The sequence below is a fragment of the Agelaius phoeniceus genome, chromosome 3 (assembly GCF_051311805.1).
Source record: "Agelaius phoeniceus isolate bAgePho1 chromosome 3, bAgePho1.hap1, whole genome shotgun sequence".
Taxonomy (NCBI): domain Eukaryota; kingdom Metazoa; phylum Chordata; class Aves; order Passeriformes; family Icteridae; genus Agelaius; species Agelaius phoeniceus.
In genome coordinates, this window is record NC_135267.1 from 82,147,190 (window position 1) to 82,162,601 (window position 15,412).

Consider the following 15,412-nt stretch of genomic DNA (forward strand, 5'->3'; position numbering starts at 1 on the left):
TTTATTTTGCAATGAACTGCACCAAAGATTTTTGGCTAATCATGTCAACCCCTGCAGAAAAAACTCAAATTAACTGGAGTCCTCACTTCAAAGGTAAGATGTACATACTTTCTCTAATCTCTGCACACAAATGGGAGTATGAAAGTCCTTATTCAATGAGGACCTGATTCCTTCCAAAGAAGACTGAAGCAGATAGGTCCAAATCATCTCCTTATGTAAGATTCTTCTAATTCTAACACAAGACCTGAAAGAGAAGATGCTCATAGAGACATAAGTTTCGGGAAGCTGTGTGATACACACCTAGTGAAGTAGCTGGTGAAATAAATCTCAGTCTTTATAAGTCAGCAAGATTGAGCTATAAACAAAAGGCAAAGGTAATATCCATTCTTTGAGGGAGGATAACAGCTGTGACTATCCAAAAAATCTGATTTGACAAAATTGTCTCCAGAAAAAGAGTCCCTACAAAAGACTCAGATTTTGCAGGACTTGATCAAAGGTTCTGAGGGAAAATAGATAAGATTTTGTTACATTTTAATATAATTTACTATTGTTACTTTAATATCATGGTCTCAGAGCTGTAGAGCAATGAAAAAATAATATGAATTTTCAAAAATTAATAACATTTCACAAATCTACAGGGGCCCCATTAGACATCTGAAATGTACCAACTGAGGTGGACAAATTTACTGCTACTTGCCTTTCTTCCTTTTCTAAGTATAGCTAATACAACAAATACTGCAGGAAAGATGTCAGTTCTGTTTAATATCTTGACCTAAAGGAGTTTTCTGCCACAATCTTGCACTTCACAATCTCCATCTACAAGGCAAAGGCCAACACTACTGTTAGTGTATCTTTATGGACCACTGACTTGAGAGAAATGTGTGAGAGGGAGTGATAAAGGACTACTCTGAAATATTAATTGTATGGCAAGCACTTTGTATTGGGTTTGCGTGGCAAAGTTTTGGTGGCAGAGGGGGCTACAGGGGTGGCTTTTCTGAGAAGCTGCTAGAAACTTCCCCCATGCCCAAAGGATCCAATGCCAGCTGGCCCCAAGATGGACCTGTCCCTGACTAAATCTTAACCCATCAATGGTGGCAGTTCCTTTGGGATAACAGATTTAAGAAGGGAAAAAAATGTTTCGTGCAGAAGCAAATTGTGGCCAGAGAAGAGAGGAGAGAGAATGTATGAGAGGAACACCTCTGCAGACACCAAGGTAGTGCAGAAGGAGGAAGAGGATGTGTTTCTGGCACCACAGCAAAGATTCCCCTGCAGCTCATGGTGCAGACCAAGGTGAGGCAGGATGATCCCTTGCAGCCCATGGAGGGCCACAGTGGAGCACAGATGCACCTGCAGCTCATGGAGGACTCCCCACAGGAGCAGATGGATCCCCAAAGGAGGCTGTGACCCCATGGGAAGCCCATGCTGGAGCAGACTCCTGGCAGGAGACCTGTGAAGAGAGGAGCCCATTCCAGAGCAGGTTTGCTGGCTCTGTGCTGGGGCAGTCTGTTCCTGAAGAACTGCACCTCTGGGAAGGACTCACTTTGGAGAAGTTTCTAGAGAACTGTCTTTCCTGGGAGTGACCCTATATTGAACAAGGGAAGAGTGTGAGGAGTTTTCCCCATGAGGAGGAAGGAGCAGCAGAAACAACTGTGATGAAGTGATTGCATCACCTATTCCTTGTCACACTGCACTGCTCAGGGAAAGAAGGTGGGGAATCAGGAAGAGAGTTAAACCCAGAAAGGAGGAAGGGGTGGGGGGGACAGGTGTTTTTAAGATTTTGTTTTACTTCTCTTTTTCCTATTCTGATTTAATTGCTAATAAATTCGATTATTTTCCCCAAGATGAGCCTGTTTTGCTCACGATGGTATTCAGTGAGTGATCTCTCCCTGCTCTAATCTGGACCCAAGAGCCTTTTGTGATATTTTCTCTCCCTTGCCCACTTGAAAAGAGCAGTGATTAGGCAGCATTAGTGGGCAGCAGGCATTGAGCCAACAGCCAACCACCACACAACTACATGAGCCCACCACCACTGAAATCCTAACTAATCACCATAAAGATAATGTTTGGGGATTTATGAGTCCACTATTAATTCTGAATGGAAAAAAAAAAAGGTGATTCTGTCCCCCTCCTATATTTATATATAATTCCATTTAGGTTTATGCAATTTATGGAAGCTGTCAGTCAAAACACTTAACTAGTAGCCCCAGAGATCTCCTGCACATTTTAGGAACATGCAGCAATACTCTACATATTCTACAGGTTCCTGTTCTGGCAGAAATTTTCCATGAGGGACAGAATTAACAGCCAGTAACACACAACTCTCTTCTTTCTTAATGCATTATAAAGGGCTACAGCTTCCACCTTCCTAAGGCTAAATCCAAAACAATTAAAATGGGTAGACTTCTGTGTCTACTGTCTATTCAATACAGCCCATGGAATTTTTATATTGACTTTTGCTCCTGAAGAGCTTTGTTACAATCATCTATTTAGTATTAGACCATTCTTCCCCCAAACACTCCATTAAGCAATATCAACTTGTGAAAACCTATGCAGCTTGTATTGTTAAAGTCCAAAGACCATCTAAAAAGATGAATGGAAAATAACTGTGACTCATGATACATATTGGCACAGTACTTATCAGAATGGGTGCAGAAGAAAAAAACAATTCTAACAGAAAGCAAGAGGTCCTTATGTAGCAAAATCCAATAGCAAAGAGCAATCAGCCTTCTTCTAAATGCAAACCCAAACAGAGACAGACGTGGCTACCCTCACCTAGCTAGACTTAAGAGACAGATCCAGAATATGAAATACTCAGAGCTAGAACAATCCCACTGGAAAAGAGCCTCGAGGAAAGTTGCTGCATTTTGTTGTTACAGATTCCATTTGATCTATTTTTTCAGTGGCTTTGAATTTCCTGCCTGCTCCTGGATAACTACACATTCATTGAAACAGAGTAAAAAATGTATTATATTATTTGGTAATTCATAGTATGAATAGTAATTTGCATAATAGGCCCCTAAAATCCTAAATGGCCTTGTAATGGAAATTATATAGATCAAAATATATCTCTAAAACCTATGTAGGGCTATGCTTATTTTTGTATAATTCTAGGTTTAGCATAAGTACACACTGCAGCCACAGAGGTGATGGCTGCATAGTATAATTTTGGGCTCCTGTGGTATTCCAGGCATCTCTGGCTACCTTACCTCAGACCCTGGATTGTGGAAACCTTGAAATAGTGACTCTCTAGACTTTTCCCTCAAGGAAGATTTATTCCAATCAAAGTCAGGTAGATATCAATAGAAAACAGCATTTTAGATAACTGAAATTTTCCATTTAAAAATTACTACTTTCAGAATTTCTTTTTTTTTTTCCCCTCAAAAATATTTCAGATTACACGTGTTCCCATGCTGAGTGATGGGAGTTGCACCAGACAACATTCATTCTGCACTGCCACTTAGATTGCCTACCTCTGCCAGAGGCATGGCACCTTCCTGATCAGTGAAGAGAGAGGCTACATCTTGGCACTCCCTTGGTCCCTGGGCCAAGAGCAGGCAAAATAATGCTCTGGGCTACTGAAGACAAGAAGAGCAAGAAATCAAAGAAAAGCACGTGGTTCAGTGGCATTAGAGGCTCCAGATATTTCCACTGGATATTCTAGTTTTGACCCTCAAATTCCTTTGGTTTTCTCTATGTCATTAAAAAAAAAAAAAAAAAAAAGAGCCTATTCAAAGGTCCATCTTGTACTCCAAAGCTGCTTTAAAGTGAATGGTTTTGCCAACACCTTGAAATGACTGACACAACTAAAGACCCTGCACTGGGCAAGCTTCTAGAAGTGAAGCAGTCAACTGCCTTTCACATCCAGTATGCCGCAATGTTATTTTAAAAACTCAGTAATCCTAAATTCTAGGACAACCCTGGGAATTTAACCTATCATAATTTCATTGCTTAAAACCTCACAAGTAGATAAATCTTGCAGACCACAACAGACATTGTTACTGTTCTGAAATTGCTGCTTGTGTCTTCTTTGCTGTTGAGTCTTCTTTGCTTTCCTATCTTGAATTACATCGGGATATTTCATGTATCCCTATTTATACCAGTCATGATGCACTGACTTTTTTTTTTGGACAATTTAGGGGATGAGCACTCTGCATTATACACCATGAACACTGTAATCTTTATATTAATTCCACAAGAGATTACTCTGTGTATATATATTTATATATACACAAAAAATACCTGCCAGGATAAAAATATTCTGATACCATCATTGTGAGTAAGTCAAGTTAATGCTGGATCTGACAGGCTGATAAGTAAATATGACCTCTGATTTTCCAGTTTATGGTATGAAACACATTAAAAAGCATTAGTTTAATCAGGTCATCCTAAGCAGATGGCTAATTAGTGCTATGATATTAATTCACTTAGTTTGCATGTTTAATTTATGGTTTTTTTACTCATTTTAATTTTGCTAACAAAATACACAAAATAGAAAACCTGCATATTCAAACTTTTCTACCTTCAGAACATGGGTTTAGGTTTAAAAGGTCACAGGGAAGGTGCATGCTCAAATTTGTATATCGTTTAATGTAGTCCCTATAATACAATCCCTGTTCCCCATAACACACTTTTAGCTCCAGATATAGCCAGAAAGCCATCTGACCATTCCTCACAACTTTTGAGAGGTGACTTTAATTAACTACATCTCCACAGAAGCTGGCCTTTCTCATGGTTTGGTCTCCTCTCAAAGGAGAACTGAGCCAGCTGCCTAAGGTGCTCCTCTTCAATTCATCTTTGTTTGAACTCACCATGAGCAATTTCCTGCCAACTCCATATCCTGTCTTCATCCCAGAGCTACCTACCCCCAGGATCTGCACTTTCAGCCTTTCAAGCCTTATTCAGAAAACCACAGTAACCAGCAAGAGCTCCTCAGTGGCCCCTTTATTTTTGGCAGTTCCAGCATTTTGCCACCTCACCTACATGGTTATTGAGAGATTACTCACCTGAAACTACTGCCTTGCTATTCTTCTTGTCTATTGTGGGTTTTTTCTCCCCAGTAGCCCATATTTGATTCAGTATGTGTTTAAACAAGATAGCAGAAATATACAGTGAATGTGTCATGGTTTATAAATAAAATTATTCCATAGAGCAAGCCTGCATCCGTGAGAGCTCCTAAAAAGCTACCACCAGAGCTGGAGACTTAATGAATAAAAAGCTGCTATCCTGTGACCCTCCTTTGGTTTGATTAGTTCCTTTCCATACTAGAGGAATATGAGATGACACAGGAGCTGCTGCAAGTCTGACACCACCACTCTATTCCTTCACTCCATTTGTCCCATGGTGATAAGAGCAAAGTAGAGGGGATGAATCCAAGAGTTTGCCACTGCTGCAATTCTTCCCCACAGGAGACCTCCATTTCACGCCAGAAAATATAAAGGTACAAGATGAGGGCAAGATACTGTGAGTGTTGTTTTTTAAAACTCAGAAAATTAGGCATGTCTTTTTGTCCTAAAAAGAAAGTAGCCAGGTTAAAAATCATGCAAATAAAGCTGAGATTCAGATAACAGTCATGAACCACATAACGACAGCCTGCTATGTAGTTTAATTGTTGGCAAGTTTCAGCTTCCTGCTGACAGGACTGTACCCACTGAGGGTCTCTGAATCAGTACAGAAAAGAGGCAGAACACTTACAAAAAGGAGGCAGAAAGTGTTCCTTCATATCCTTAGCTGGTTTCAATGTTAGCTCTCAGGGAGGGGACCCCTCCAGTCATTCAATTCCTTCATCAAACACTGAGTATTTGTATGAAATAATTTAATGATTAGACTTCTGGTTAAATTTTTCAAAGAGTGATTATATTAATTACTTCTGGAAGTTAATTTCCCTACATAATTAATGGCCCATTGAAATCCATAATGCAGCTGTTTAAGAAGTGTTGGACTATATCCACCAAAATCTTCAAAACTCATGTTCGGTTTCTTGCTTTCTAATCTAATAGAGTTTTAATTAGGTCTCAGTGAATATGTGTAATAGAAATAGGGAAAATTAATGCAAAGTTAGTCTTTTTTCTTTTTCAGTGTTGTAAATTATGAATGGGTGCTCATCACAAATTCAGCCGCTCAGTCAGCTTGCAAGCAATTACAAACAATTCTCACCATGTAGCACGATAGCATAGAACTGCATCAAATAAATTATTTAAAAATCTGAAAGTTTTTTATTGTCAGTGGGAGTGAAGAAAGACATCTTCTGATATCAGCACCTCAGAAACACTATTATTAGGATTTCTCACTGGATTCTTCCCATACTTTTGCTGAAATCCAAGGGAATTTCTTTTTATTAAAATTTGGCTTTTGATAAGAAAAAAATGCCCATAAATGGTATTTTGGTAAATATGTCATAAATATGAAGCAAGCAAGAAGGCTGGCAAAGTAAATTGAATACATGTCCTCTGACAGGATTCTTCATTGCTGGGATTTGAGAATTTAAATCAGAAATTCATGTCCTGATGGCTTTAATAATCTTACATGTTATAATGACCTTATAATGGAAAATGCATGGCTGCTTTCCCCTCTTGCTGAGGGGGGAAATGACACAAATGTCATTACAGCCTCAGGCATTCCCAGAGTGCAGCAGAGCCCGTGTTACAGAGATTTCCCATCTCACATTCATTACAGAGATAACCTGAAGAAGACTCGGTGCTATCGCAATACAAAATCAGGTCAGCCAAGACTTGATGTAGCTGATTTTTGAAACCCTCCACCACCCTGTACTTGTGTTAAAGTTTTTTTTATGACCCAATCATTGAAGCTCTAAATCCTCACTCTGTGGATTGCTTTTGTGTAATCTGCTACCACTGAGAAGAGTTTAGCTTTGCCATCTTTGGCTTTGAGACAGATGCAGGCTATCACAGAGCTTTTTAGCTTCCTTTTCTTCACAGGCAGCTCCCTTTGGTCTCCTCAGAGGTCATGAGCTTGAGGTCCCTGACATTCTGGTCCCTCTCTGGAGAACCTATCCAGAACCTGTCACCTATCTCAACACCTCTTTTTAATTGGAAATCCAGATTTGGACCATCTTCAAGTACAGCCTCAACAGTACTAGAGAAAACCAAACAGTAAATTCTCTGGGTTTCCTGGCCATGCTTCTCCTTACTCGGGCCAGCATATTTTGGTTTATTTGCATTGAGAAAGCACTACTGACTTAAAAAAAGAGTTAGACCCTTCTGAATTAGCAGTGACTGTGAAAGATTGTGGTGAAAATCTTGTTTGGTGGAAATCATAAAATTTAATTATTTTGGGCTTCTGAATACTGGGTTGGAGAGCTCTGGTTCTCAGTAATTTATACCCCTGTTTCATCAAATATTTACCAGTATGATTTTATATTACTGACCACAGTTATTTCTTTTTGTCTCAGGATTAACTTTATTCAATTTTGAAAATACTGCTAAAAACCAGCAGAAATTTAGAAGGAGTTTGCTATCTGTTGATACTGTAGTTTTGTTTTTTTTTTTTCTTTCACTGCTCTGATTCTTTAAATTCAAGATGACAACTTCTGCTCCATTACATCAGGCAGAGCCATTACCTTATGTCACAGAGAAGACATAAGCATTACTTCCACACAGTTTTTACACTGGATCTTTGTTCATTTCTTTCCCCATCTCTTTCCTTTACAATTTTCTACACTGAGCATCACTTTGTCCAAAAACACCTTATCACAGTGTATGCAGAGAAATAAGACAGCTGTTTCTGAGCTCAGACCTGCAGCTGTTTCTACAGAAAAGAGCCATTAGACAAACCCGGATGGGTGCATTTGAAGAAAAAACATTTAAATGTTGCCAGTTACACACTTTTTTCCTTCACCTCTAAAACATATTTTGCTCCCTTTCTTACAGAAAACTTCTGTTACTTTTTATTGTTTAAAGGAGTATGTTCTCACATTCCTTCCTATAACCTGTTATAACAAAAATATTTCTGCATTTTTCTGCCCAGCATTGACTGACTGCTAACTTCACAGTCTGATCAATGGCACTTCCTACTCTTTAGAGGTATATAAGTAGAGCACAGACTCATTACAGATATTAAAACACCCAGCTGTTTTAATGTCACTGAACAGACCTCTTTTATATTTCCATTTTTAAAAAGCAGGTTTTTGTGGTCCCCATAACTGAAATTTGGGTGAAGGAATATTCATCATGCTTCCAATAATAACTCTCCACCATGACCTTTGATACCTCACAAGAACCTCTGCTCCAGAGGCTGAAGACTTGCACAGCTACAGGCCAGAGATTAACACAGCCCCTCCCCTTATAGGTATACCCATGTGCTCCTATATGAGCAAGCAAAGACCCTTTGTGTGGGGCACAGCACATACGAGCATCTGCACGTTACTGATACTTCTGTTGCTTCCATGGTAGGAAATTATACACGTAGAGCAGAGCTCATTTTCTACTTCCATAAGCAGTACAACAGATCACCTTATTATTCTGCCACAAATTGAGTGTAGTTTTCACTGTGATGCCTCAGAATGCAGACAGCCTCTTTCACTCACAAATGAAACAGCACACAATGCCTGCCAGAGCCAATACTCCCACGTACCAGCGTAATGCTTCACTAAGTTGAAGAAAGAAGCTTGCCAGCCTTTCGTGGTTGTCATTAAGCTAAATGAAAAGTACAGAGATACTTGCTTAGCAGGCTGTTGATCTTTGAATACCAAATGTTTCCCCCTTCTAAAAGTCTCCTTTTTCCTCACTAGAAGCACAGGTGGATATTTGGCAGCTTCTTCTATGGATATGCTGCATTTCAAGTTTCTGCTCACTCTGCCTCCATTGTCCCATGACACAGAAAAGCAGAAGCTTGGAAAACAACTTCCTCAGCCAGGCTGAGCCACCCCTGTGTTGCATCTCAAGTGGGAAGTCCAATAGAGCTTATGAGCAGGCTAAAGCAAGGCTACCTTGCTATTATGCAGCTCTTAGTGCTGGGGTATTGCATGTGCTGGGGGAAGAGCTACAGCAGCATTCTGGAAACAACCAGCTGGCTGGTGCACACACAGCATGCACATCTAGCTCTAGATGCTCGATTGTCAGGATCCCAGCATACTTCCAATTATGTCAAATGTTGAACTGGCATTCATCTGACTTCCAGAGTAGGAAGGTGAAAATGGCTTCTCTGCTCCACATATTCTCATACAGCACAGTAGAAAACATGGCCCTGGTTTTGGGTTGCTTTCTAATGCCATCCTTTCTGATCCAGCAACCTCTGACTTCTACATCCAGCTTGAAGTACCCTGTTAGTCATAACTGCCCTCTGCTTTCAGTCCTTGAAAGAGATGACTGCACATCATCTGAAAACCCCTCTTTGTGGGAAGATTTCAAGGCTATCCTGTGCAGTAGAAAGAGATGGGGATGAGCCAGACAGCACAGCAACAATTGGCAGCTGCAGGAAATCAGTCCCTAGTCCTCTGAGAAGAGGGAGAAGAAAGGGGAGGCCATATTTTTGTGCTGTGCATTATGTCTAAGGGGAAGGTGGAGGGCTGCAATAATCCGTGGTTCTCTGGGCTTTGTATGGGTCCAATCCGGCCAGCTGGAACCCAAGCCCACACAGACCTGCATGGACTGAAGATAAAAGACGAGGAGCGCTCTTCCACCACGTCGGGACGAGTGTCCTGTTTATTGGCTTGGGATGGGACACTGCTGGCCACAGCAACCACCCAGGTGGCAAAAGAGGCCAAACCTTTACCTGCAGTGGGGCTTTATCCCCCAAGGGAAAGGGGGCAGGGAAAGAGGACCATGGCCAATGGGATGCCATTGGGGAGGGGCGAGGGGAGGGGTATCCATGGGGCAGACCACCAGGTGTGTAGAAAGGAGTGCATGGGGAGAAACCATGTGATGAGGAAGGGGGAATAATCTACATGACATACCACATTCAGTACAAAATTCCCGTTACCCAGTGCAGAACAACTACTAAATAAACTATTTAGTGCAATACAACAGAGGGCAGACAAAATAACCCTGTCCATTGCCTCAGGAAGAGTGCCTTGAAAGGAGCTGTGGAGGACAGCCCCAGGAGTGATGGCATTGTGCATCTTTCCCATAGAAAACTTTTTAATACCATCTCCCCAGCAGCAGTGCTATGATCCTTTCCCAGTTCCTGCCTGCCTAGCTCACTGCCCCCCATCCCACCCCAATGCCTCAGTTCTGTACTTGCTGGCTGCATCTTTATAATCAAATAGCACAATTGAAAGTCCTTGGCATGCACTGGCTGCTTCTCTAAGCTAAAATTTGTAATTGTATTTGCATGTTTGTTTTAATTGCAAACAATCCAGATGCAATTTCTGATGAGAAGAAGGAAACAATAACTGTTCCTATTGCCAGTTATGTGGCTAGAATGTTTACAGTCTTACTTTCAAATGCAGGAAAAAAATATATCCAGCCTTTCAAGGGCCAAGTCAGACTGCAAGAAATCTTGTTTTATAGTAGAATTATTTCAGTGGGTTAGATGAGCAGAACTCAGATCCCAGAGGTTAATGTTTTAGAAATGGCTACCCATGGCAAATTGCCTGTGTCCTGGACAAAATAATACAATATAAAATAGCATGACTAGCATCTAGGGGTGACCAGCTTTATTCTACCCACTGCTATTTCTTCTTGTTTATCCACCACTCAGATATTCCCTTCCAAGGCTTTTCCACTTCCTTTTTGAAATATTCCCATTGCAAAAAATGTGGTCATGTTTTTTCTTCTAATTCAATAAAAAATATACGGAACATCAAAGCCTTACTTTTGTTGCAATCATATTTTTGTATGTAGAGCAACACATATGGCTTTATATACAGGTACAGACAGAAAGATAGATGCCTCACTCTCTCCCTCTCCTCGTATTCAATTCTCATTCATGTATGCTCAATGGAATTCAGCTCATGGTATTGTAATATAGCTCTTCTATCTTTTTAAAGTAGCACACACTTTCTATTTGGTATTATTACCTCTAGAGGCTGTAAATAAAATACATCATGTATAAATCAATAAAAGACAACAAAGTGAAAATATGTAAATAAATCAGGAAAATATGTAAATAAAAAGGACTATTTATTTACTGCCAGAACTTGCCAGCTGTTGAAAATAACCTGCTGCCCCTTCAAGCTGGCTGACTTGACAGTAATCTAGAAAAAAATTCAAGTGCCAAGTGGTTCACTGTATGATTGAATATTTATTACAATGGGCATATTATCACCTAGGCAAGTGAAAAATGCCTCTGGCATGGGGCAGCAAGAAGCAGCCAGACCAGCTAAGAAAGTCTTTAATTTAGAACTAAGGACTCCTAGATAGATTTTAAATGGACTTCAATTAAGGTACTCCAGCCAGGAAGGTCCATTGTAAGTGGGTTTTTTTATTAATCCTGATGGCATGAGTAGTTCAGTATTTCACTATAGGTTTCACAAATGTTATATAAAGCAATTATTGATTACAACTCCTAAAAGTCGCCTAACATAATTATCTTAGTGTTTCCTTTCAGGATGCCTCAGACCTCATCAAAGATTCCCTCATTAAAAATGGATAATATGGGGCAGGATTTCTTATCTCTACTATTTCTCCATGTGGAATTCTTCAAGATTCTTTTACATTCATGTCACCTTCTGCCCTCTGAGTCCATTGCTCTGTAGCTGTATTTTGAGCATTCGCCCTTCACGTCTCATTATTCTTGTTCCTTGAGACATTTCAGGCTGATCTGACTCTGGCTGTGCTGCAGCACACAACAGTCACCAGGCACATTTCCTGACCCTACTGAGGCAACCACAGAACTTCTAAGCACAGCCACTCACAACCTATGGTGGAGAGAGAGGAAACCAGAGCCTACAAGAAGCTATCTGTTCTCACAAGATTCCTTTTCCTTAGTCTTGGGTTTCTCCCTAAGCATTTTTGACTCCTTTGGCTATGACAATCTTTGATTAACATGTAAAGTTCTTCAGACCATTTTGATTTAATTATCTATTGTTCTTGTTTTTTCTTATAACTACCTCAAGAAGACTCATGCAGGCAATGCTGCATAACATGGCTTTGCTAAGTCAAGACCTTGGAAGTTCTTAAGCACTTTGGTGAGCTAATATCAGTGTTCTGTGTACAACCACCTAAATTCCCTACTTTAGGGTGGCATTGCTGAGCACCCAGTATTTTTGGAGCTGCAGAATTGCCATTGAAGTGTTCCTAAAGTGATCAAGGAGCCCGATTCTAAGAGCTGTTTTCCTTGCTCATGCTTTTTCTCCTTCTTATACTCTTTCTAATTTTTTCACATTTCACTCCACATAGACATATATGGCACATATCTGCTGAGTTCTCCTAAGAGCTAGGCACTTACATAAATTCCCATTTCAAAATGATTTGAACTTGCAGAAAAAACTCACTGTCTAGGGCAATATTGAGTGAAGATGGCTCAGCATGCTACAAATTACACTTCCCATTGCTAGCACAGCTCCCTTCTGCTGCAGGGGAAATAATTTCCTAGGAAAACAGGAGGTGTATCAGCACTGCCTTCCCTCAGGGTGATGTACAAGAAACAAACACTGCTGGCTGCTTCTCTGAGCTCTACATGCTCTCTAGGGGTTATAGCTGCTGTGGGAAAATATAGGCTTCTGATCTGCAGTTTAATAGGAACTAACAGCAGCTGAAATAAAAACAAAATAATAATCTGTAGTAATAATAATAACGATTAAAAAAAAAACTTACTGGGCTGCTGTGGCCTAAAATTTGGTCCAAATTCCCAGCTGCACTCATATCAAGTTGGGAAAAACACAGGTCCAAGAACAGGATACAATAAGTAATCTCAGACCTTGAAAACTGATGGTTCAGGATATAAATTAGGGTGTTCTTAAATAGAAACAAGTATCACCTTTCTTGGTTCCAGTCCTCAGAGGCTTGGACCCTAAGTTCCTATGGGAATATTTTCTAGCCTCCTTTCTTGTCTCTGCCTATATAACCAACCTCCAAATTTATCAGTTGATTAAGTACTCAAAAAGGCAGTGCAGCTGGTTTTGTGGCTAATTTACAGGAGTTAGAGGGGTTTCCTTCTGCTCAGGCTTTCTGCTAAACCTGACCTAGCATTTGCATGCTGTCTTGTCCTCACCTGGTTAGTTTAATTTAAAGTAAGAACACACTTTTTTCTTGCCCTGTAAAGAATCACCTTTGCAGTTGCTTCACTGTCTTCTCTTCAGTTTGAAGTCTGCAATTACAGTATGACAGCTGTGTGACCGAGGTTAAAGAAAAGCCAGCAAGTCTGATTCATTGGTGGAAATTTAGAGCCTCCTGAAACTAATAAGCAGAGTAGAGGGAACTGGTGTAATTTAAGTGAGAGCTCTGGGGCTTTCTGTTCCCCTCTTAAAAGGAGGTAGAGTGGGAGCTCAGGCAGAAAAATGAATTTTAAGATGCCTGGATAAGATTATTTGATAGATGATTTGCTACTGTGCTCTAACCGCAACGGTTCTGCTGCCTTTAGCATTCTGAAAATAGGGATCATGAGGCTGAAAGATAAAAGGCTTAGTGTTCAATGGGAGAAATGACAAAGAATGGGGCAAAAAAAAAGATGAAAAAACAGAAATTAGTTTTTTGGTTCACATTATGTACTTCACCTCACAAATTTTATTTCTGTTATATTTTTTATTTCTGTTATATATATTTCTGTTCTAGCATCTTTTTGGTTAATACATTGCTTAGAGAATGGTTATTTCTTTACAATTGTATTGGAACTATAGCTTATGAATCTAGTACTAATTCACAGTTATTCAAATTGTGCCTTCAGAAACTGGTGCTAAAGTCTTCCTTTCCACCAAAATGGTTCTACTTCCCTCACACAGAAGAATGAAAAGCATTGAAATGGCATTGAAAGAGCATTCAAATGGGTTGGAGAGGGCACATTCTCTTCAGCAGAGCCCACTGCATGTAGACTTTATGAGACAATGATTCTGGCTGTTAAGCACTCTGCCATCAAATCTGTAATTATATCATTATCCAGTTGCTAAACAATGTGGATGTTGAGGGCCTTCATTATTTTCTGCCTATTCTTATCTGAACTTGCTTCCTGCCAGATAAAATATCTAAATATGTTAGCGAGCTGCCTGTTGATTTTTGTGAGGTTTTGACTTTCATTAAACACATTTAAACAACAGCTCCTCAAATCCAAGTCTTAGAAGCAGCACATATAAATAAGATAGATGCAGTATGAACCAAACCTAACACAACACCACAGTGTTCCTTGCACCTGGAAAACCCTTCTCTTTGGCCAGTCATTGTACTGAAGTCCCTACGAAATTGTCTCACCTTTTCTTTCTACTCTTCTTTCTGAACAATACAAAAGGCCAATTCCTTTAGGTGCTGTGTTACCATTATCTCTCCATTAGTGAAAAGTGGTGGTTGTCACAGAAACTCTCAGCTCCCAGCTGGCCACAGAAAGAAACCGATTGCACATCAACTCTGAGCATTGCCTATGGCACCCTCACGGCTTGAGCAGGGAATAAAACTGCCCCTGGGGACAGAATCTAACTTTTGACACTTGTTCCCTTTAAGGCTTGACCATAACATCTGCGGCTGCAGACCAAAGGCGTCCTGACAAACAGCTAATGGCCTTTTCTTAATTACCAGGTAAAACTGACATTCATTTTCTTTCAGTCACTCAGCACGTCTCTGAACAAGAATTGATGTGGCTAAATTGTGTTTAATACCAAGCTGAAAAGATGATTTTTGTGAAAAATTACTGTTATCCATATCTAATGACAAACAGATCCATGCTTTGACAAAAGCAGCAGTATGACTTCAAAAAGACTTTTCCTTTTTTACAAATTCAAAAAAAATTCCTTTCTCACTAGACTTCATAGAGCACTAAACACACAGCAGAGAATGTTTCACTAAATGCTGTTATCGTTTCAGTTATTTGCTTCTCAGCTGCACCTTAAATAACCTAAATTAAAGAGAAAATAGTTATTCTTCTTTTGCCCCTGGTTATATTACATCCTGGGAGATACAGATGTCCCATGTGTAGATAGAGGTGACAGCAGTGGCAATGTATAGGTAAATTGCAGTAAGAGCACCAAGGGATGGCAATGTTGAAATGGCCAGTTAGTCTGCTCTGTCTCCAGAATTATCCTATTCTAATATTCCACTATTGTAGATCTCTTGATAAGAAATTCACAGGCTTGCAAGGCAGACTTAGGTCTACTGAGCAGAAGCAACAGGAGGAAAAAATGTGAAATCTCCTTCAGAAGATTTGTGTTGGTTGAAGATATGTCTCTGGTTTTCATTCTAAGGCTGCCACAACACAAGAAGATGCTGATATTTTGTTCTTATCTGCATGACACAGCTCCAAAGACAGGTTACTACAGCAGTCTGTATATATACTCTTAATGCAAGTAATTATTCTTAAATGGTAAAATCTC